This window comes from Ptiloglossa arizonensis, chromosome 7, assembly GCF_051014685.1.
Source record: "Ptiloglossa arizonensis isolate GNS036 chromosome 7, iyPtiAriz1_principal, whole genome shotgun sequence".
Classification (NCBI taxonomy): Eukaryota; Metazoa; Arthropoda; class Insecta; order Hymenoptera; family Colletidae; genus Ptiloglossa; species Ptiloglossa arizonensis.
Genome location: NC_135054.1, coordinates 5,448,660 through 5,470,560, shown reverse-complemented (window position 1 = coordinate 5,470,560; position 21,901 = coordinate 5,448,660). Strand labels below are relative to the sequence as shown.

The 21,901-nt window shown below is 33.8% G+C and overlaps 1 protein-coding gene and 1 non-coding gene across 3 annotated transcripts in view; one reads left to right on the top strand and one right to left on the bottom strand.

Moving 5' to 3' along the window:
- Vha100-2 (V-type ATPase subunit a family protein Vha100-2) overlaps positions 1 to 21,901 on the top strand; it is a 71,356-nt gene that overhangs the window by 25,118 nt on the left and 24,337 nt on the right. The window contains exon 1 of one of the 2 annotated variants that reach the window (XM_076315879.1): positions 13,522 to 13,692. The exons of the other annotated variant lie outside the window; for it this stretch is intronic. The gene's annotated coding sequence lies outside the window, so the exon portion shown is untranslated. Of the gene's footprint in view, positions 1 to 13,521; positions 13,693 to 21,901 lie in introns of those variants that run through there. 2 annotated transcript variants of the gene reach the window in all.
- LOC143149747 (U4atac minor spliceosomal RNA) lies at positions 5,632 to 5,754 on the bottom strand. The gene has a single exon (XR_012992863.1). It is a non-coding gene; the product is annotated as a U4atac minor spliceosomal RNA (small nuclear RNA).

Below are 21,901 nucleotides of genomic sequence, written 5' to 3'. Positions count from 1 at the left end.
ACTTCGTTAGTCTTCTGCAGTTTGTGTTAGAAAGTTTGCTGTTTATTTTTCGTTCTCTATCACGTACTCCCTAGTAGAATCGTTTTGGGTGGTTTCGATGTTGAGGATGTGTCGCGAAGAGTTGACTCGAGAATGCATCTTAAAATGTCAGTTTACTAGGTAACGTTGAATTATTGATCGTTTGGGATGCACTAATTGTAAGCATTTTTCTTCTGATCGAAAGGGGAGGTTCATTGGCTTCTTTCAAGAAACTTAAAGTAGGGTTAGGCCTGAATGTCCCTACAATTATTCGTCACACGCCAAATGATATACAGAATTGAGAATTTCAACTGGATAAGTTTCCATGTTTGTTTTCTAGATCTGTACCTTGGTTCTTTGCAGTTGTGATTACTAAAACGTACAAGCAGGAAGTGCACACTTTTTTTAGATTTGTTGTGTGGATTCCCACGTCAATTTGCGTGAATATAGTAAAGTAAATATCTAGGAATAATTTTGTGTTGCTCTCTCTTCTTTGGTGGTAACTTCGGATTTAGTTTGGGAACACTTGAAATCTGACGTGTCGGTCTATTTAGGAAGTTTACTTAACGTGAGTTGTAGAATTCTCTGTGTTGTTTCAAGGTTTTTTCCTTTACAGAGAATGGTCAGGTTATCAGCAAAGATGTAAGCTTTAATTGGTGGCGAGATCAGTGACATTACCTCGTTTATTGCGATTAGGAACAGGGCAATATGTATTTAAGACTGATTCTTGTGAAACTATTTTGTGTATTTTAATCGATCACGATAAAGGTTAGAACCTTACCTTGGGAATCTGAGGAGTTAATGGCAGCTATTACTTGTTGCCTACATATCATGTCGTATATTTTTTCGATGTCCAAGGACACCATTACTGTATGCTGGTCTGTTGCAAATCTGTCGCATATATTGGATTCTAGATTTAATTAAGCGATCCAATGTAGAGTAAAGATGTCTATAGTTGTTTTAGATATAGAGATAAGATTTTGTCTACTTCAAGAATTCAATGTAGTCTATAATTGATAAGCTTCTCCATTAATTTGCACATAATATTTCTGAACGAAATTGACCGGTTGCTATCAGGCATTGTTGGCTCTTTCTTAGTTTGACAATCGGGATAACTATGGCGTTCTTCCAGACTTCTAGGAATATGCAATTTTCTTCAATGCAAGTGTAAAGTTTCATTAGGTAGTGTACACGTTTATTAGGAAGAGGGAGATTGATTAGAAGGTGACCACTGTTCTAGAACAAACAAATTGTGGTGAATAATGTTTATCTATGTGTGAGTTTAATGAATAATTTTAAACAGTTTCTTAAAATCTGAAACAACAATCACAGTAAAAATGTATTGTAAAGAAATTGAAGAAACGCACTTAAGAAAACGAAAACAAGCGAAGACTGATATTGTTGCGTGATAATGCAAAATCGTAGACATCAAAGATAACGATAGAAAGATTTATTTTTACTCCTTAGCGAAATAGTACACGCAAATTTATTATGGTTTCCTTGTTTATCTGATTTTTCCAACAGATTTCCATTTATCTAAACATTGGGATTGTTTTTTTTACAATTTAAATTGTTTCGAAATTATATATTTGTAAAACAAACTACAATGGTAGTCTGGTAGTTACAATATGGACACGAATTACTAATTCGTGAGCATTGTTTCCTCACACTCAAGATTTAAAGAATATCATCGATGCATCGAAAATTTCTCAAGGATTAGTTTATTTTATTAAACACTATTTTATAGTCGCTCTTTGTGAGCATAATGTCAAGAATAAAAGTCACAGATGAAGAACTGGTTTGGTGGCTTACATTTAGCGTTCACCTATCTATTCCAACAGTTAGGGTTACATTGCTCAATGTTCTTGCACAATGGATATTCGACTCATATATGGACAATATGTACAGGTATTCCCTGAGGCGTGCACAAAATAATGAGTTGCCGAAAATGAGTTAGATTCAAAAAAAAAACGTCATTCTTACTTTCACGTTTAAATAATTAATTCTTTTTCATTTTCACTTTTAAATTATGACGAGTTAACTCTTGCGGAAAATTATATTTATTACTCGAATTGCACTATAATGATTACTGTCTCTAAAAATGACTTCAAAATATATTAATAGCTTTTGATGTTAAATGTATCGTCTGATCGGTCAAAATTCAGGTTAACATGTTTAACTCGGTGAATGATATTGCATGTTCATCGAGTGGTGTAACTCAAGAGATCAAGCAGTATAAATGTCGACAATATTATATACAAATGTTGAATCTATCAATGAAGGTTTACTAACATCGTTAGAATCTCCAACGAACAGAAACTATGTTTTTAAAAAAAAAAAGGCTTTAATGAAAAATAAGTCTAACGTATCTTCAAACATATCTCCTCAATTGTAAACTGGTCAATCACTGTAAATACCATGAAAAATTACATCCTTAGATATTTGTCTTTTTATTAGACTCGTAAGAAAAAAAATAATAAGCTTCATACAAAACAAGGCATACATTCGAATGGTCCTTATTTTGTTTTAACTTCTCTTTATACAAAACCTAACACCGATATAAAGATCAAGTCATTTTGTATTTTTTGAACTAGTCGCCAATAACTTTTAATCCATTCATCGTGACACGCAACAGCTATGCAAAGTAAATTATGTGCAAGTGTACAACGTCGACTTCGATTCATTTTTATGCGGTTAATTTCAAAGTCTCGGTATATTTGACAATTTATCAGCAAAGAGAGTAAATAGGACTATATGTTCAAGAAACTGGTTAAAGAGCAGTTTTTTTAAACCGAAGTAATTTTTATCTAGTACTTCTGCAGCTTCGGAATAAACACCCAGAAACTCGTTTCAAACCGCCCGCGCGATTTCGATGCACTGCCATTGCATCTGGTTACCATTGGTATTAACATTATTTAATACCGTAAAAGTAATTTCTTAGAAGAAGTCACACAGGAATTCATACCTTGAGATTTTTTTATAGGACGTTGAGTCTGAGATGTTCACGACAATACGAACAATTGACATTGTTCAATCTCGTTATCAGTGGTATATCTATGTTGAAGGGAAAAAGTGTTTATCGTCTACTTCTGTTTACAGAGTGTGCACGATAAATTTAAGCTGTGCTACGTATGCACCTTAGATTGTTTTCCTCTGGTCTCCTTCTCGTAGTCTTATTTGTATTGTCAAATTCCCTCCTCTTTCGACATTGGTACGATTCCAACGGTGAAAACAAATAATCGAAATATATATTTATCAGCAATTTAAAAAAAAATATGATAAATAATTAACGAGATAAAATTTCAAGCATTATTCGTTTTTCTTAAATATACCATTCAAGAATTATTTATTGAAAGATAGGTAACAACACGCGAAGAATTACACATATGAAATATATTATAGTCAAATCTTTGCAACAATTACTATTAATTTAGAACACGAAGTACATTTTTTGGACCATCTAAGAAGTGGTTGGGGTAACTTTTCTATAACTTAGGAAAAAATCGATACAATTTCTTAACCCATTTGCATCATTAAGCGGAATAATCCGCACACAATTACTTTTAGTTGTTTATGTATATCGGTATCCGACTGATATTGTCGAGTAATACATAGACAACTTAATATTGAAAAGACGGTCGGGCAAATAAATACGAAATTATTTCTAGTCATTAGTTTATCGTCAAGCATGGAACAGTACAAGCAAACTTCATTATGCAGATGAAGAGGTTTGGTACCTCAGATGCAAATGGGTTAATACTGTATTACCTCTCGTTAATGCATGAATTTTGCATTACTTTTCGAAAAAGTAATCGTTTCTTGGGTATTTAAACGTTCACAAATTAATCAAATTCTCCAATTAATATCCCAAGTAAATAATAAGTGGCGAAACCTGCAGTGCTACTACATGTTCATATAAGAAAATATCGTGCGCAAATCCTGTAAAATTTTCTCAGCAAACATTACAGAAATTATTTTTATCGAGTTCTTGTTGGGGTACATTAAACGATATAAGGTTCAGATTGATGTCCATTAAATAATACTTAAAGAACGTGGCACTTAAGTGACGTCCATTCTTAATAGAACAAATTATAACGTTGTTTTACACGTGACATTCACACCAGAAGAAATCGCGTACAATCTTTCGCGACCATCCTTGAGGAGTTGTTAAGCGCTAAATAGTATCGCGTAGTGCGTCTCGTGTAATATGTATTCATCTCCAACGAGTATGTAAGTACTTTCCTCTGCTTTTTTCTTTGCAATACAGATAAGAATATAATAGTAATAATTTATAATAATTCTCTTGATGTAACAGCCTCGCAAAATTTTATGTTCCACTTTTTTAGTTCTTAACAACAACATTTTTAATTTATTTCTAGTTACCTAAATATATCTACCTACTGATAGAATTTTGAGTAATTAGTCGCCCATGAGGATGGTGAGGGAAAACATTTCAAATTCTCAAAAATAGGTAAAGTATAATTCAATCGGAACGAATTCCGTTTTTTTTTTTAAATCGCCAAGGTTAGAAACAACATTGTCACTATCTTATTTTCCGAATGAGGATATTAAAGCCGCCGAAGATTCGAGCAAACTTTACGGTTTGCCGCCATTATGTGTCCTCTCGTTCGCTCGCAATCTGTTGCACTCGCCACCACAAGTACGAAAGCGTGTTTTTTTTTTAAAAGCCTCCCTTTTTTTTTTTGTTAAATCATTACCGAATTTTGTCACGTCGTTAAATAATTGTAGCTCTTTTTACTTTTTGTCTTTCTTTGTCTTCATTTAATAATAGTGTTATTATTGCTAAATCCTCGTTGGAATAATTTTTGATTAGTTGCAAATGGGGTTAAATATGAATTTCACATATGTACATCAAACCGAACGAAATGGGGTTTTGGTTGAACTCTACGCGATCTTTTCCGTAAGTAGTTGTGCGTACTAATGTACAATGTAAAATACAATGGTAAATAATTTGTATATTAAAAATTAAGAAAATACAATGAACAAAAATCATCGTTAAAATACAATCAATTGTTCAAGTATTAAATACAGAATGATAGCGTTATAGGAAGAAAACCACAAGAACTGCTGCAATAACGTCAATATATAGTAAACTCCGTATAATGCGGTAAAAAAATTGCGACAATCCTCGTATGACGCTGTAGATTAATACGTATTTGCGTAATTTCTTTCTCCGTTTCTATCTCCTCATTCGTATTCTCTTGAATTACGCGAGTTACAAGCTTGTGTAACGCGGAACGGATCCTTCGTATTATATGGGGTTTTATTTACAGCGAAAGAATTAGAGAATGTGTACATTAATTTATATACAATTTTATACTTATTGAGAAAATATAAAAGATGTGTACGAATATCATATGCAATGCAGTTTCTTAAAATTAAGATACACGAATGGATGTTAAAAATTTTTAAATAAAATCTATTATAATAAATTGCAAAACACCACGTGTAGTATTGTAAACAAATCAGTATTATTATCGATAATAATAAAAATTAGACAAAGTATAGTATACTTTACTTATAAATTATCTTTCTATAAATTAATTTTATACACCACGAGATGGTTTCTAAAGCCTCTTATGAAGTAAAGAGGCCTGCAAAAATTGCATCGCACAAATTAAAATGTGGATGCGAGTTTAATTAATAATGGGCTTCAGCAACAGTACCCTCACTTAACGATCATTGAATACTTTGCTCCCCCAAGACAAGGACAACAAATATACCTCCTCGGTGGCATTATATACACTATAGAGTAGAACATGTACTTGTGAGAAACTTCTGCCATCTCGTGACATTTATAGGAACTTTCAAAGTTACGATATATGTATGTATAGTGCGCTTTAAGTGCATCGAACACATTTTCTCATTATATTCGTTTCACATTTAATGTTATCTTGCGTTTCACATGATTTTTATTTCATATATTGCATCATATATTGTTTTCTTAAAAAAAAAAAAAAAATACATAAAACAGCGTGGCCAAGTTTTATACATATATTGAATACAACTGCATGAACGACATTGGATGCGTACTGAAATTTTCCAGCACTTGGTTTTTTTTAAATACACTTTGTATACTTTTTTGTGTAATAAATGTATCTGTATATTACAAAATATATTTTTATGCGATGCAACAATGTTTCACCTTGACGATTATAATAAATAAGTGATGCATTGCAACTATATTTATAATCTTTACTCAGTGCAATTATTTATTGTTGCTCAATGTCGTCCGTCTAGATGATGACATTGTAAATTGTTAATATTATTAATGAAATATAAATGTAAATGTAAGGTGGAATGTATCCAGTTATATATTGTCGTGTGAATATATTTATACATTTCTTTCAACTTAGGATTATTTCAGTCTAATACAGACAGTGTCATGAAATTATCAATTTGCTAAGGGATTCCTTTGTTAGGAAGGAATAATTTTTTAATAAAGAACTACGATAGATAATTTACAGTTAAATGAATTCAAAAGATAAATTTTGCAAAGAGTTGCTTGTTTTACACGATCAGGGCTTGTTTAACGCTTTCTGTTCTGTTCCTGTTTGCTGTTATTAAGCTGCAAATTATGTAACACACTGTGTTATGCATGTGTCGTACACAAGCAACAAGTGTACAACTACGTTACTAATAAATAATCATAATCCATCGTATAGTTGCTTAAATGAAATCCTTCTCTTGAAAGTATAATGTTCGATAGTTATTTTTGTATTGTAAAATAAAGACACTGTCATAATTCTACTTTACGGCAATTGAAATTAACTATACGACGTTATAGGAAAAATGTTAAATTACTTGATAACGGTATAATTGAATAATGATTCAATTGTCTACGTTTTATTTAGAAAGTATTTCAATTGTACAAAGAGTTGACAACTTGGCGCACGAAATTATTAGCCAATATTGTACGTAAAATAATAATAAAATAATTAGATTTTTGTATTGTACGCTCCGCTCAATAATATTTTGCAGCTTTCTTAAAGTAACTTTTTTACCTTGCATTTGTTATAAATACGCGAAAACAGCAATGCGAAGTTTCATATTTATGTCTTTTCTGTATAAAGCACCTTACATGGTCATGAAATTATCAGCTTTCGATCTAAATGCGTTTTACTTAACGTTCCTGTATAAAAGATACGTAATAAGAGATACTACAATACTCAAACAAACAGGTTAAACCACAAACCACTGGCAATGACCCAAAAACCGCAGATGAATAATTTTGGCCTTGTATTATGTTCTCTGTGGCCTCGAACTACATTGTCAGAAAACTTCCGATGAATCTACAGTTGAATATTTGAATGTTTTTCAATTTTGTACATATTAATTAATTTCATTTCCGAGTATTTTAAATATTACAACTCTTTAAAACGCTGTGTCGCGTTTAACAGTGTTCGTAAGGTGTATCACATTGGGGCAATAAAATTCTAAAACACTTTAATATAATACAAATTCAAGAGATAATAGTTTTTCAAAAATTGAACGATACAAAATTGTCGATTGATATATGTTATAAGAATGTATGTATATTGTATATATGTACATAATATTAAATAAGATCAAATATATAGTGACTAAAGATTTCATTGGTAAATAAGAGAAGAAAAATTGTTTTTCTTTTTTTTTAAATTGTACACTTTCTTTATCTTCTCATCGTCCAGACAAATATCACTTATTAACGGATATTATAATTTATTAAACAAGATCAAATATATAATGAATAAAGATTTAATTGGAAAACAAGAGAAGAAAAATTGTTTTTCTTTTTGTTTTTTAAATTGTACACTTTCTTTATCTTCTCATCGTCCAGACAAATATCACTTATTAACGGATATTATAATTTATTAAACAAGATGAAATATATAATGAATAAAGATTTCATTGGAAAACAAGAGAAGAAAAATTGTTTTTCTTTTTTTTTAAATTGTACACTTTCTTTATCTTCTCATCGTCCAGACAAATATCACTTATTAACGTACAGATATATATTATAAATTTATCAGTACAAGTAAGTGAAGGAGAAGGAATTGCAGAAAGATTGTTATTACAGTACTACTTGTACAGAAACGTCCTTCGTTTAATTGGTGTAATGTAAAAATTATAAAATTAGTCGGCAATGCGCAATTAAAAGTCAAGGAAACATTGCTATAGAGTGTGTAATAAGCTAAAATGAAGGCATGTAAGTAACTGCTATGGTGTATCTTGTTTAGTCACGATAGGTGCACTTTTGAGAAAAAGATAGAAGTAACTAAAAACTGTGAATTTACGACTTTAAAAAGTTTTAAGTCAATAAGTCTCCGGGTGAAACTTTTTTTTACACTTGTATTGTTTGTTTGCTTTAGAAAATCGTGACGTACAGTCCTGAAGACATAATGATTTTTCTTGTGCCTGTTAATCACGGTACACAGTTACTTTTAATCCAAGTGTCTGGCATAGAAACTGAAACGAATTAATTTAAATTACGGCAGAAGCACAGAAAGATAAGGTGTCGCATTCGAGACGTCATTCTCAAACCTTGAGTTTTGTCAATGTTGCAAACGTCTGTCCATGAACGTTTCGAATACACGAAACGATTAAACGAAATAAATAAGTAATAAATAACTTGGGCCATGTGTGTTTATTTATGTCAATCAAATATATTGTATATTGGGTGTGGCCATTTTAAGTACCTATAATAACATATATTTTTAAGGTTTCTTTTCAAGGCCCTTTTCAAAATATAAAAACTATATCGATGGAAAAATAATAGTCACAAAATAAGAAAAGATAGAATGATGTCAATGCATAATAAAATAATGTTACAAGAAACGTGAAATTACGTGTTATTGCTACAGCTTATACATTTTAGACTTGTTTAATTGTCGCGAGTTGGGTAACTCAAATTCGAGTTAATGTTCTCGTCAAATGATCATTTTCCTCTCTTCAACAATCTACACATAGTGTTTAATTTTAATAACAACGTTTATATTTTTATAATTCTAATGTGTAGGAAAATATGATTGAAGCTAGCTGATAGTTTCACAAGACATAAGTAATTCATTTTACAATGCTAACCAGATATAAGTTACTCGTCTCGTGATGCTTCTTCAAATCCCAAATTGGTAAGTTGTAGTAATAACACATAATTCCACATTTTTTATAACTTTATCACGTATTAATATTATTCTTCTACCGTTCCAAATCTCCATTTTTCTTCTATTCTAACTTTTATGTTTCTTTCAATGTGGTTTCTGTATTCTGAAGAAGATTTACACCAAAAGGTTGAAGCGTAGAAATATCCATACATATGCATATTACTTGAGATGGTTATATTCGATACGTGTTTGAAAACGAACGAGAAAATGAAAAAGTAATTTTACAGCTGTCGTGTTTTTAAAAAAAAGTATAAATTGGAGCAAAGTTTTAGCATAGATTTACGGTGATTTTACCCGATATCAGTAATGTTATATCAGGTACCCGATATCAGTAATCTTTCTCGTTACATATAGAAAACAGATAAGGCAAGCAAATAATTTCTAATAAATAATTCATAATTCTCAGTAATAAAAACAAATAACTATTCGAGTGTTGTTAAATCGGAATGAATAATGAATCTTCGTGAGAAGCGGCATATCGTTTGTCAGTAAATGAAACGTTGCTCGAATTCCGTCAATTTTCCATATTTCATTTTGATACCTACACAGTACGCGTAGCAAAGCTATTTGTAGGATTTTTGTTTGCATTGATCAATTCGAAGTGATGGACGTGCATCTGTAAATAGAAAAGTATGTATCGTTCCGTTTGACAGGAGTAGCGAGTGATTGTTGCACGCAAACAAGTTCACAGTAATTTATTACACGGTTCTCCATTCTCTTCTTCCTGTCGTACACCTCTTTGTCCGTGGCAGGGATATTTATTCAAATGTTGCGTTGAACCCGGTCGAATCACCAACCAGGAACGTGTCTGCGTGACTCCTCTTATTAAAGTTCGCTTGCTACCTCGAGTTACGAGATTCGTGTATCCGTATGTATGTCTTCTTCCTGTGTTTACAATTTTCCGTTAATTACAAATTGATCGTGGTTGCATCGTACGCTGTTCCATTGCGTGCTTACAAATTGTAATATCGGGTCACAACCATAAAACTTTGCGTTTCATTCTTTATATAATTAACGGAAACGAAAGTGTCGCAATACTTCTCAATAACTTTGACACTGTTTTAATCGAAGAAAATAATTACTTAAGCGAAACAATATTTTTATCAATACATTAATTAAAACATTCTCTTTTTTAATTTTTCATAACGAAAGGCGTTCGAATAAAAAATATGGAAAATTAATACTTAAACAACAAATTGTACATTTTAAAGAGATTTTTATTTTTTAATAATTTTTTACATTTTAGGGAATATTCACTTTTGCAAAGATGTCTACCGCTTTTACGCTAGGCCACTTAGGTAAAAATGAGATTTAAGAATGCAATGAATAAGGTTTCGTGCAATTGTTTCTTTATTATAATTTCGGGAAATAAAAATATGCGTGCGTACATAAATACACCAAATGTTAATCATCCAGGAAATGATCAGATCTTGTATGATTTCGTCCCATCATTGAATTATTTTATCGCTATTTCTTATGTAAAAATTGATTATTTTATTCTCAAAAACTCGTCCAGCGTCGGTTTCAACTTAGGTATCTGTAAGTCGTTAAAATTCTTGGTTTTCAAACGGTTCTTTCAGCTTCAGCTATTATAAATTATGTTGTCATTTGCGTAACAATCTGCATAATAACACATTCTTGTTTATCAAATTCGAAAAGCAGATTGCGTGCCTGATACGAATTGTTTTTACATTTATTTTTAACCGAAGACTCTCAAACATCTTCTACAAACTCACTTTATTTATGTACGTTTATTTTGCGCAAGTTCCTGTAGCGAAATACGCGAAGACTACGAAATGATCTAATACTATAATTCCAATGAGTATAAAATTGTCAGAACGAGGCATTCCTGTAACTGAGGGTATAGTACACTTTATATTTTATTCAACCGTGATATTGTTTTATTTCTCGCTTTTGTTGAGATCTGTTGCTATGAGTCACGCGAAAAACGATAAATTTTAATATAATTCATTGACTTGCAGAAACTGATTACAATCATGTTAATCTTTTTATCTACTACAATAATCTCATCCATATGATAATGTTTGAGTTGTATTCTTTGTAGAACAACTACAATTTAGCAAACAATCGAAAAATATTCCATTTGTGGTTCTTTGAATAGATTTAGTTTTGAAAATATTTGAGATTTCCGATCGACCGATTTTTTCGAAGAAATTGATCGATGTTTTTCAATCAAACACTCAATCTGGACACCCTTAAAATACTATTTCGTTATTTCAAATAACACGCGATCTTATTTTGGGATTATTTCATTTTTTAAATGCAATTACCAATTCTGTATTTAGAATAACGAAGTACTCTTGGAAGTGACCAATATGTTTTGAAAATCTAATGTTCCAGAATATTTCAATCGATAAAATTAGAAATATCTTTGCATCATTAAAATAAGAAAATGGTAATTATTCAAAGAAAAGAAGAAATTAGTACAACTTTATTGATATTTTGTGTATCCGTTATCCATCACACGTATTTATAACTTCAAATACACGATGCGATAATACTTTTGTATAAAACAGGAATGTACAGACTGCCAAGCAGGTTTCTTCGGAAATATTACTAGCATACTTTACGGTTAAAAATATGATGAAAATATTATACGCTTCCTTAAAAAATTAATAATTTTCTATTTACAAATTTGTTATGTTAACGGTAACACTTTAATTGTGAAATTTATTTGAAATACTTGTCATTCGAATTACTCGTTATCTCAAAGTTTATTTGAACTACTTGTTATTTCAGTTATCGATGTGCCATTTATTTTCAAATAAGCAGTTAAAAGTTACAGACTCAAATATTATTTCAAACAGTTTTTATTATACCAAGACTTATACCAAAGTTAGACAAACCTTGTACGAAATAAAAATGGTAAAAAAACTATCTGACATACCGTTTCAAATTTTTATTTGAAACGAAGGTAGGTTATCGATTTATTTCAAACAAGTATTTTAATTAATGAAACCACTTCATTTTTGTTTCAAATATTGGTGAAAAGATAGTGGTTAAATAAATCTATTTAACGTTCTCAAACTATCTTACAAGAGACTCTAGAGATATACATATTGATTTGAACGAAGACTTACTCGTTATACCCAAATAAAAAGTTAATCAATTTCCGCGTATCGTTTTCGCCTAGAACATTTTCATCTTATCATATCGACCATTTTATTTTGACCTTCGTACGTATCTAAGTAATTTATCGTGTAACCTTTTTATGCAAAATTTAATCGTTTTTAAGGTTTATTTAAAATATTTGTTAACATTTTTACAAATAATAAATAGAAAGTTACATTAAAATCCATTCAGCTGTTTAGATGAAGGAATCGTATTTAACAGACATACACATGTGCTTACGTACTTTTTTTTATAGTTAAAACGTTATTAGAGGGTTTTAAAATGTATACATACATACATATATACACACACACACACACACACACACACACACAACCACTCATCATCCGTACCTACTAAGATTAACTCGATATCTGCAAAGGTTTTTTCTTAGAACGCCCAGAAGTAGAAAAATGCACGAAAAAAATATTATATTAGATTCCTTGCGTACTACTTTTCTACCATCGACAATAATCATATTCGTATAAATTACGATTTTCATGTATCGATACGTTTAGGACGAATTGAACAACCTCAATAATCGTCAGAAGTCACAGTGACAAGTTTTCTAAACACGTTACAGTAAATAATTATTAGTTCGATAACTTTGCAAATACACGATATAAATAATTGTATAACACGTTTTGCTTACCTTCTCGAAATACGAATGCACGCGCGTGCCAAATTTCAAATACTCGGGTCTTATACTTGAAAATGATCGATCAAACAACCTTTCGAGTATCATAATTCTCCTGTGAACTAAATACATTTTTCGTCAAAAGGAAAAAAGAAAAGAAAAAAAAACAAATCCTCAGGACGAGAATTACATCTGGCAATAATTTCTTCACACCGAGCAACAAATTCGAACGTTTACATCCCGAGCTGCTGGTAACAGCGTGTTTCCGCCGAAAGGACAAGGGACAGGAACAAGGACAAGTGCCAGGAAAAGGTAGTTAATTGTCGTCGGTGCGGTCTTGTTCGATTTAATTATTCGCGTGCGCCGTTAAATTGGAAGCACGTCGCTGCTCGGAGCTCTTGTACCTGACACGACGAATTGATTTGAATAAATGTATCTTTACAGTGTACGATTATGTACAATGAACAACTCATCACGAGGTCTGTTCCTCTTCTCGTCCCACCCCACCACACAAAACTCGGAGGTGGGACGTTGTCGAGTGTTGAATTAGATTCAGTAAAGTAAGTCGGTGAGTGCGTGACAGTCGCAGTCGGTCCGGTATTGTGTGGAATCGAGTCGAATCACTGGATCGTCGTTTTGTTATGTAATTCTTTTCTGGCGCGTCGCGTCGGCACCGCTTCTCATCGTAGAAACAGATCGCTCCGTCGCGTCGGTCGCGTTCATTCCTGCTGCATCATCCGGGTGAGTAGTCGATACCTCGTAACGAAGTTTACACATGTATGCTCTGCTAAATCGAGTTAGGCTCATCACGCCCCTGACTCGAGGACGTTCGAGTGGCGATCGCTCGTAACAAATAGAGCCTCGGTTTTCTTCCTCGGCGGTTTCGCGGCTACTCTCGCTTTCAAGTCAACGAGAGATTCTCGTTAACGATCGTTCACGATGGTTCTCGTTTCGTCGTGGAACCACTTTATTTACATTTCAACGAGATCGTCTCAGACCTGCGACATAATTTACATCTGTTTTCGTTTTTACGTTCCCGCGCGACAATAACGAGGGGCTCGCGCCAAAAGCGTACCGATCCACGACGGAAGAGTATCGATATGCGTGTTTGCTTATCTTTTTAATCGTTCGTGACACAGTTTGACCGACGTACATACGCGCTACATGCTGAAAAAATACAACACCGCGTCGTGGAGCGTTCATCCCGATTACACGTCACTCGCTGGATAAGCATCTTTCTCGCGCGTATTATTTAATTTATTGCAAAACATGTATCGCGTGTAAGGTGATCGAGTACTTCGCATCTACGATACATATCGTTTCCGGCGCTTTCCTTCGAGAGAGTAGCCATATATTTCGCGACGTTGTACTTTATTTCTAAATTTTATTACTTCGAATTGGATATCGCCGAAAGACTCGCGAGCGCATTACGCGTTACGGGTTACGCATTGCTTCCCTCTTTCCGTCTGCGAAAGGAAAGAAAGAGAATCTTTATCCTTTCCTCTTTAGGTATTTGTAAAATATTGTTTCGTTTCACCGAAGATGAACGAAACGTGTGATTATTGTCGACGAACAAACGTACAAGAATTTCTACAAATAGTATCGCTAAATTCGTCACATATGTAAATACATACATATGAAATTCATGGTAAGTAGCGAGAAACGACGAAGCGTGAACGAAGCTCATTTGAGTAACGACCGTTCGAGCGCGTCGCTCGTTTACGAGTGATTCGTACTTCAATAGTTTCCCACAGTTCATAGGAAACGTACGCTCGTTCTGTTAATTAACGCTCAAACACGCTTTCGCACGCAATCGTCGTGCTTCAAGGCGCAGAATCGAGACTGCGCCCTGGATCGATCTATTGTCGTTGACCACGTCTGTGATCGTTGCATCGGAGTGGTACGATCCACTGTTACATTTTTGGATATATTGAACCAGCCCTCTCGAATACTTTCCCAGTTTGTGTTTACAATATATGCACCCATGTAGACGTCTAGTTGGACCATTCGTTTTATTCGTCCTGCTTCCGCTAGTTTCTCTTTCAGACCGCAGTTTGTTTTCATGACTGTTGAGTTGTTAGGTATTTGCGCGACCGTGTGCTGCGCGTTGCTTAACACGTTAGACGCTTTATCAATTAATCGCAGTGTTGTTGATTTATGTTCAACGGTGGACTTGTCTTCCGGTAAATCTAGGTATCAACAGGTTTAACTTCGCTGTCGTTTTAACATCCATCGATCATGCGGTATCTAGAGGCCGAAAACAAAAGGAGAGAGTACGCGTGTTCGTATATCGTACTGTACGTATATTTATTAACGAATAAACGCAATTTTGTTTCTCATAAGTGGGGTACACAGCACATACTGCACACCAGTAATCGGCTCGTTTCATTGCAATTGACACATTGCGATGGAATTTTAACAGATGTGTAAAAGAGGTTTTTTATTAAATTTATTCGATCTATTTTCTTAATTTTTTCCCGGTATATACGATAATCAAAAGAGTTTCGAGCAATCCACGCAGTTAAACTCAGCGATTATACATTGTACAAGTGCTCGCGTGTAAATTCGGAAATAATAGACAAGACGAATGCATATTTTAATAATGTTTCGATCATCTGCGTTTTCCTGAAATTCAATTTAATTTGTACAATTGTTCTATAATTTTTCTTCCCGAAAATCTACAGACAATTCCAAAGCAACCTGATTAATCTCCACCATGAAATTTCGTTGACGAAGATTCGATTCTAGTAACAATTATCAAAAATTAACATATTATGTGCAGTGTTCAAATTCGAAAATGTCACGTGGAGTATAAAACATTGCCTGATTTATACGAGTTCTAATCACTTGGTTCTTCTTACGTATGAAAGTTACACGCGAAACGATAATAGATAAATAACATTCTAAATTGTGAAAATGTTTGTAATCACGAACAGATTGTAGAAGTGTTCTACCGTGTTACTGGCCATTTCGTGGATCATTGTGATCCCTCAGTCTTGGCTAACATTTATTATAGTTTTCATCAACCGAATCTTGCACGTTCGGTATATTCGTGTACAAACGGAGGGAGCGAACAGTTTGTTATTTTACGCGAGAGAGGTTTCAAATAATTACCAACACGATCGCTACCGAGAAATCGATAATTTATTACCGATAATTATTGATAGTACGCCGATAAGAAAGGAATTGCCGAGGCTTCTTTCCGATCGACCTACGCGTCGTTCGATGAAGTTTCGACAAACCTTTTATCCGTTCATTATGCTCAATTTATCGCGTTCTTGAGTTAAGGATTTCCACGTGCGTAGGTATGCAAGTATGTATTTGTTTCTCAAGGTCCGCATCGACTTTGTTCTGCGTTTTAAATCGCGTGCGCATATTCGAATAGAGAACGATTATCGTTGTTTTACGTATTTTTCTTAATACCACCATGAGAATCCGAGCAAAGGGTGTTTTTCTTTCCCTTTTTTTTGTTTCTACTAACGTTGCATCGACATCGGGATCATTAGCGACGAGTTTGTGACGAGACGTTATAGTTTTAGGTACATGTTCGTTTCTTTAAGAAAATCTATTCTAGCTCTAATGTTTTTCTGACGTTAGAGCGGTGTTGAGTTTAATTCTGTATTTTCGTCTTGTAGCTTCGATTCCTCTGCAATCGTGCATGATACGATCGATTGTCAGTGACGTAGATTAGTTCAGGCAAAAGTTGCAGTTTGGAGAATCGAATTTCTTGACGAGATATTCGCACGGTATTAATATTGGCGTGTTCGAATCTCAGTCGGGTTAGTATCGTTTTCTTGTTTCTGTTCATGTCGTGAAACGACACTTGTTGGTAAAATTGTTGGACTGCACCGTGAATTTTGGTTCTTCTGGTAGTTTTCCACCTATTGTTTCATTCTTTTTTTATCGTTTTTTTTTAGGTGGTTGATGTAATCTTGGTTCTGTAGTGTTGCAGTAACTGGATCGACTAATGGGAGTGTGATGTCTGTGTGTCTTGCTGTTGCAGATTTTTGTGTAAGCTTCTTGTATGTTCTGTACGATTTTGTGACTTTTGCTATTTATGTGAGCCTAATTCATGGCTTTGAATGTGGTATATGGCATGAAGAGGCCCTTTTCGATCGTGTATTCGCTCGAAGTCATTGTGTACTCTGGTCTTGTATCAGTTTTCGGAACATCTGTATACATGGTGATGATGATGGTAGTTGTTGTTCAATAGTTCTGGGAATTTGTTTTTATATACTGTTTTGTCTATTTGTTTTTTTGAACAATTGGCTAGTTCTGTGTTAGTCGATGGATTCCTGAGTGACCATGGTGCGATCATTCCTTATTTTCGTTCGATTACAGGACTCATTTTAACTAAAGGAGGTTCGAGAATTTTGCTGATTCTAATACAAAACGGTGCTAGTAGTTTGGGTTTCCGGTTGTACAATTTTTTGTAACCGTTTGTCAATATGTGATTAAATGTAGGATCGTTTGGCGAAGCGAATATTTGTAGTGTGTATGTTAAATTTAAATATTTTCTTTTCTGTTCGAGAGACATTTCGTTAGCTTCAAAAAGAATACTGCTATTGGGGCAGGTTCAATAACACCTATAACAAACACCTATAACGATTCTTAATACCTCAAGTTGTATTGAGTCGATTCTTTTTTAATAGGTGGGGTTTGGCTGAGTTATATATAGTTGAACCATAATCTATTTTCGGCCATATTATTGCCCTATACGTTTCTAGTAGGATTTCTTGGTTACTTCTCCAGTTGTTGTTTCTAATCATTTTAACGATGTTCAATGTTTTCATGCATATTTCCTTTATGACTTTTTGCCCTCGGCTGTTGGTTTTGGAAGATCCCCAAAGGGCGTAGTGGCTATTGAAGTCTCCTACTAGAACGAGCGATGACGGCACTTGTTCGAGTAGATTTTCGAGATCTTCGATTTTTAGAGAAAAACTGTTGGGGATGTAGATGTTGCAGACATGAATTTTATTTGGAAAGGATGTTGTAATTTCTATCGCTTCTAGATTAGTGATTAACGATATCTCAGTAGCGTTGTATTTATTTAAAATTCCTGTGGCTATGCTCTTTGAGACAATTGCTATTGTCTCTATTTTTGACAAACGTGTTGCAGCGTTTCAGTGTGGGTTGATGATTTTGTTTGAAATTTGTTTTTTGCAAAGATATAACATCGTGATTGCGCTAATTTGGCAAGAGTTTTAACTTTACAGTATGAGGGTAGTATCCGTTTGTATTCGATTGAATTATTATTTTTATATTTTCTTGTCTTTATATTGGGGGTTTTATTTAATTAGTGTCGGAAACGGTTTCTGATGATTCTCGTGTCTTCTTCTGTGTCTGCGATTAGTTTTTTTCCGGAGACTTTGTATTCAGTTTCTGATACCTATTCCTCTCTTTTAATACAGGGTAGATTTTCTTCAGCATGTGTACAATGGCGCGGGTGTCATTGGTGTACTCTTTAGATATTCCACATTTGCACGAGATGATGGAAAGTAGGCTTTTCAGTTAGAAATAATCGAGTACATGTTTTTAGATAGAAGTTTCTTTTCTTTGTTTTTTCTGATCGGTAGCGTTTTTTTTTGACGTTTTTGTTTGATATGGAGGGGAGAGGGGTGAAGAAGTGTCATTGTAGAAAACTCAGTCAATAACTCAAATATTTCAAATTTGACAGGGATCTTGTTTATCAATGCTTCGGTGTCTTGATTGTTCGAATGGGTCGTTTGAGAGGTGTTTGCTGTCGGGAATATTTGGTCGGTTTCGGAGTAAAGTGTGCATTGTTCGCTACGTGCCGTTTATGCTTACACAGGAAGCAACATAGTTTAGAAGAGCTGGCAAAACTTCGGTATGTAGCATCTTGAACTGTCACTTGAAAAGATTCTGGAATTTCATTTGCATCGTCTGGATCTACATACATCTGTTTCTGAAAACTTAGAGCGTGGGAGTATTCCGAGCAGGTCATTCTTGCTTATAGGAAAATTACTTTTTAACAGGTTCGAATATTGTTTTTCTTGAATATGTTCTCGATCGTTCGATTGGGTACAACTGGAGTGATATTTGATAAAATTATTCGTCGAAGCATGAGTTCAATGTCTATTCTTTTGTTATTAATTGTTACTGATTTATATTTTGTCGTGAGTTGGGTGATCGTTTCTTTTTTGTCGAGATACATGTAGATCCTGCCGTTTGATACTCTTCAGATAAATGTGACTGCTTTTAGTCCCATTATTTTGCCGATTGCACTGGCATAATATCTTCGATGCTTGTATCTTTGATCATCTAGAGGATAATGGCTTGTTCTTTCGTTGGCATGGAACATAACAGGTTGTTCAAGTTTTGTCGTTCGATAAAACTTATTGTACAGTACTGTTCAATGTAGTTCTGTCCAATAAGTTTTATCGAACGACAAAACTTATCGAACAACCTAATATTTTGTAGCGTAGGATTCGTTCAGATTAGAAGTCGTATTGGTTGGGTGATTTGGGTTAGGTTTGTACAGGTACTCCTGTACTCAGGAGTCTCGTCTGTGAATTGTTTGTCTGTATGGAATTCCGTTTGGACTATTGGTATCCGTATGCATGTATACAGATCTGAATTGTGTGAAGGTACTAGGCACCACTGAAATCGCACTAGCACCGCCAAGTTTGTACCAACACATCCACTAGAACTGGTCTTACGTGTGAACGGAACACGCCATTGACACTGTTATGATTACACGATTATTCTATACGGCGCAGCGGTTTGAAAGAGATGCGCGAAGGATGTTGTTTCATCTATTATCTCGAGAAAATATTGATACGATCCAAATATTCGTAATAATTACACAGTTACGTGCATCTGTGTGCACATCTAGCGCGTTCCGCGAGTGATTAAAACAGATATACTCTTTCAATAGAATTTGTAGAATTCCAGTAGAATTTCCATCTATTTGAACCGACTCTCGTATACGTTCGGTGGAACGATAAGGGGAATTACGCCTTCACGGTCTAGACTCGGTAATTTAAGGCCGCGTACGCATATTTGCATCGGTGCGACATTCGTATGTACTTACGAAACGTTTTACTTATCTCCGCGTTAGCTCCTATCTCGGTATCTCGGTTCCTCCACACAGGAACGAAGTGGTAAAGAATTTCATTTGGTCCCAGATAAGATTCCATTAGAAACGCATAAATGTATGAGTCACGAAATTTCTTGCTGTGCGAAGGTACGCGAAGTATCGATAACTATACGTTTATCGCTGCACGAAATATGGCACAAACAATACACGTATACAGGGTGTTTCGAGAAACTGGGGCAAATTGTATCACTTTCCTGATATACGAAAAATTGTAGAATTCACAAAATAGATTTCGAATTTTACCGATGAGATACGACGCGATAAAGCGTTGAGAAAAGAAGAAATCTATTTAAACCTTGCTTTGGATGTTTCATTCGGATCGGATTTTATTCAATGGGAATAAAATTCAACTCGTAGAATAAAAAAGATGCTTTCCATAATATGTTATTTTTATTAAGAGAAATTTTTAACCTGGAGCACTAAAACATCGGTGTTCCTTTCTGAAATTTTTACTTAACTGTACTTTTACTTTAACTCATCTGCATATAATTCTATAACCTATATCTTCCATAAAGCAATATTAATCCATCGAAGAAAGACATATATTAAACCATTGTTTCCGAAACGTCATCTACTTTGTCTTCGTCTTCACTTTTAGAGTTATATTCAGGATAATCGTCAGTGTCACTAAACTTTTGCACACTTATGATATTACAAAAATTCTTATTACTTGGCTTGTAGGTATAACTATAATATCTCATTACAAATAAGGAATCTAATAAAATGTATTACCTTTTATTATAAAATTATAGAAACAATTGTACAAGCCGAGATGGAAGATGTTGTTTCTCAGGGAGTTAGTGGAAGCTTTAATAAAGTTTACAATTTTGACTAATTCATGAAATTGTACATTTCTCAGCTGCTTTGCTACTTTTTTTGGCAGCTATAGTCTTTCTGTAAATGCAGCCGATCCACTTAATTTTCATAATATAACTTTCGTTTTCGCAACAAGACCTATATATTTGTACATAATTCTTGTAATTTGATATTAATAATATCTAACGACTTTGTAGCCACTTCTTTCTGTTTACTCTGAAGATGTTTGCTAAGTTTTGCTGCCTGCAAAGTATTGTTTGTTGTCTATATGCAGCATTAAACAGCGAGATATCCCGAAAAAGTTTGTTGAATACTAAAACATGTAAATTACGCTACGTGAAATTCATTTATGGCATAAAACATTGCCGAACATTGTGTCTTGTGAATTCGATCAATACTGAACTTTGCCTGTATAAAGTCTCAGAAGACGTGATTTCATTGAAGTATAACACAATTGAATTTGATAAATATCATCGTAATAATATTGTTTTCACCTTTCAAAATAATGGATGAACGGTGCAATTTGAAGAAATAATAAGATTAATAGCGACAAGACAAATGAATCTTTCGTTCTTAAAGTTAAGACAAATCGATAACTAACATAATATAATGTTATTGTACATATTGAAATGATTGTACATATAAATTGCAAGGTACTAATGTTACCATATTTCCAGTTTACGACTTTGTGGAAGTAGTGGTAAACAAATTTGGTACAGTCAGGCCGTATACAAAATAAAACGTTACCTTGTAGTTAACAAGACTACCTCATTGAGTTGTGTCCAGTGAGACCGTATTGAAACTGAAATTCAACGAGAATTCTCTGTCCGAATTTTGATTGAACGTAAAGTGGGGTTACTCAGAGTCGATTAGCCCACTTTTAACAACTGTAGTATCATTGGTTTTATTCCAGTTGAAATACAAGAATTGTACATACAATTTCTAAAATTACATTTAATATCTCCCACTTACTTTCTGAAGAGTAACCATCATCGTCCATCTTATTACATGTTG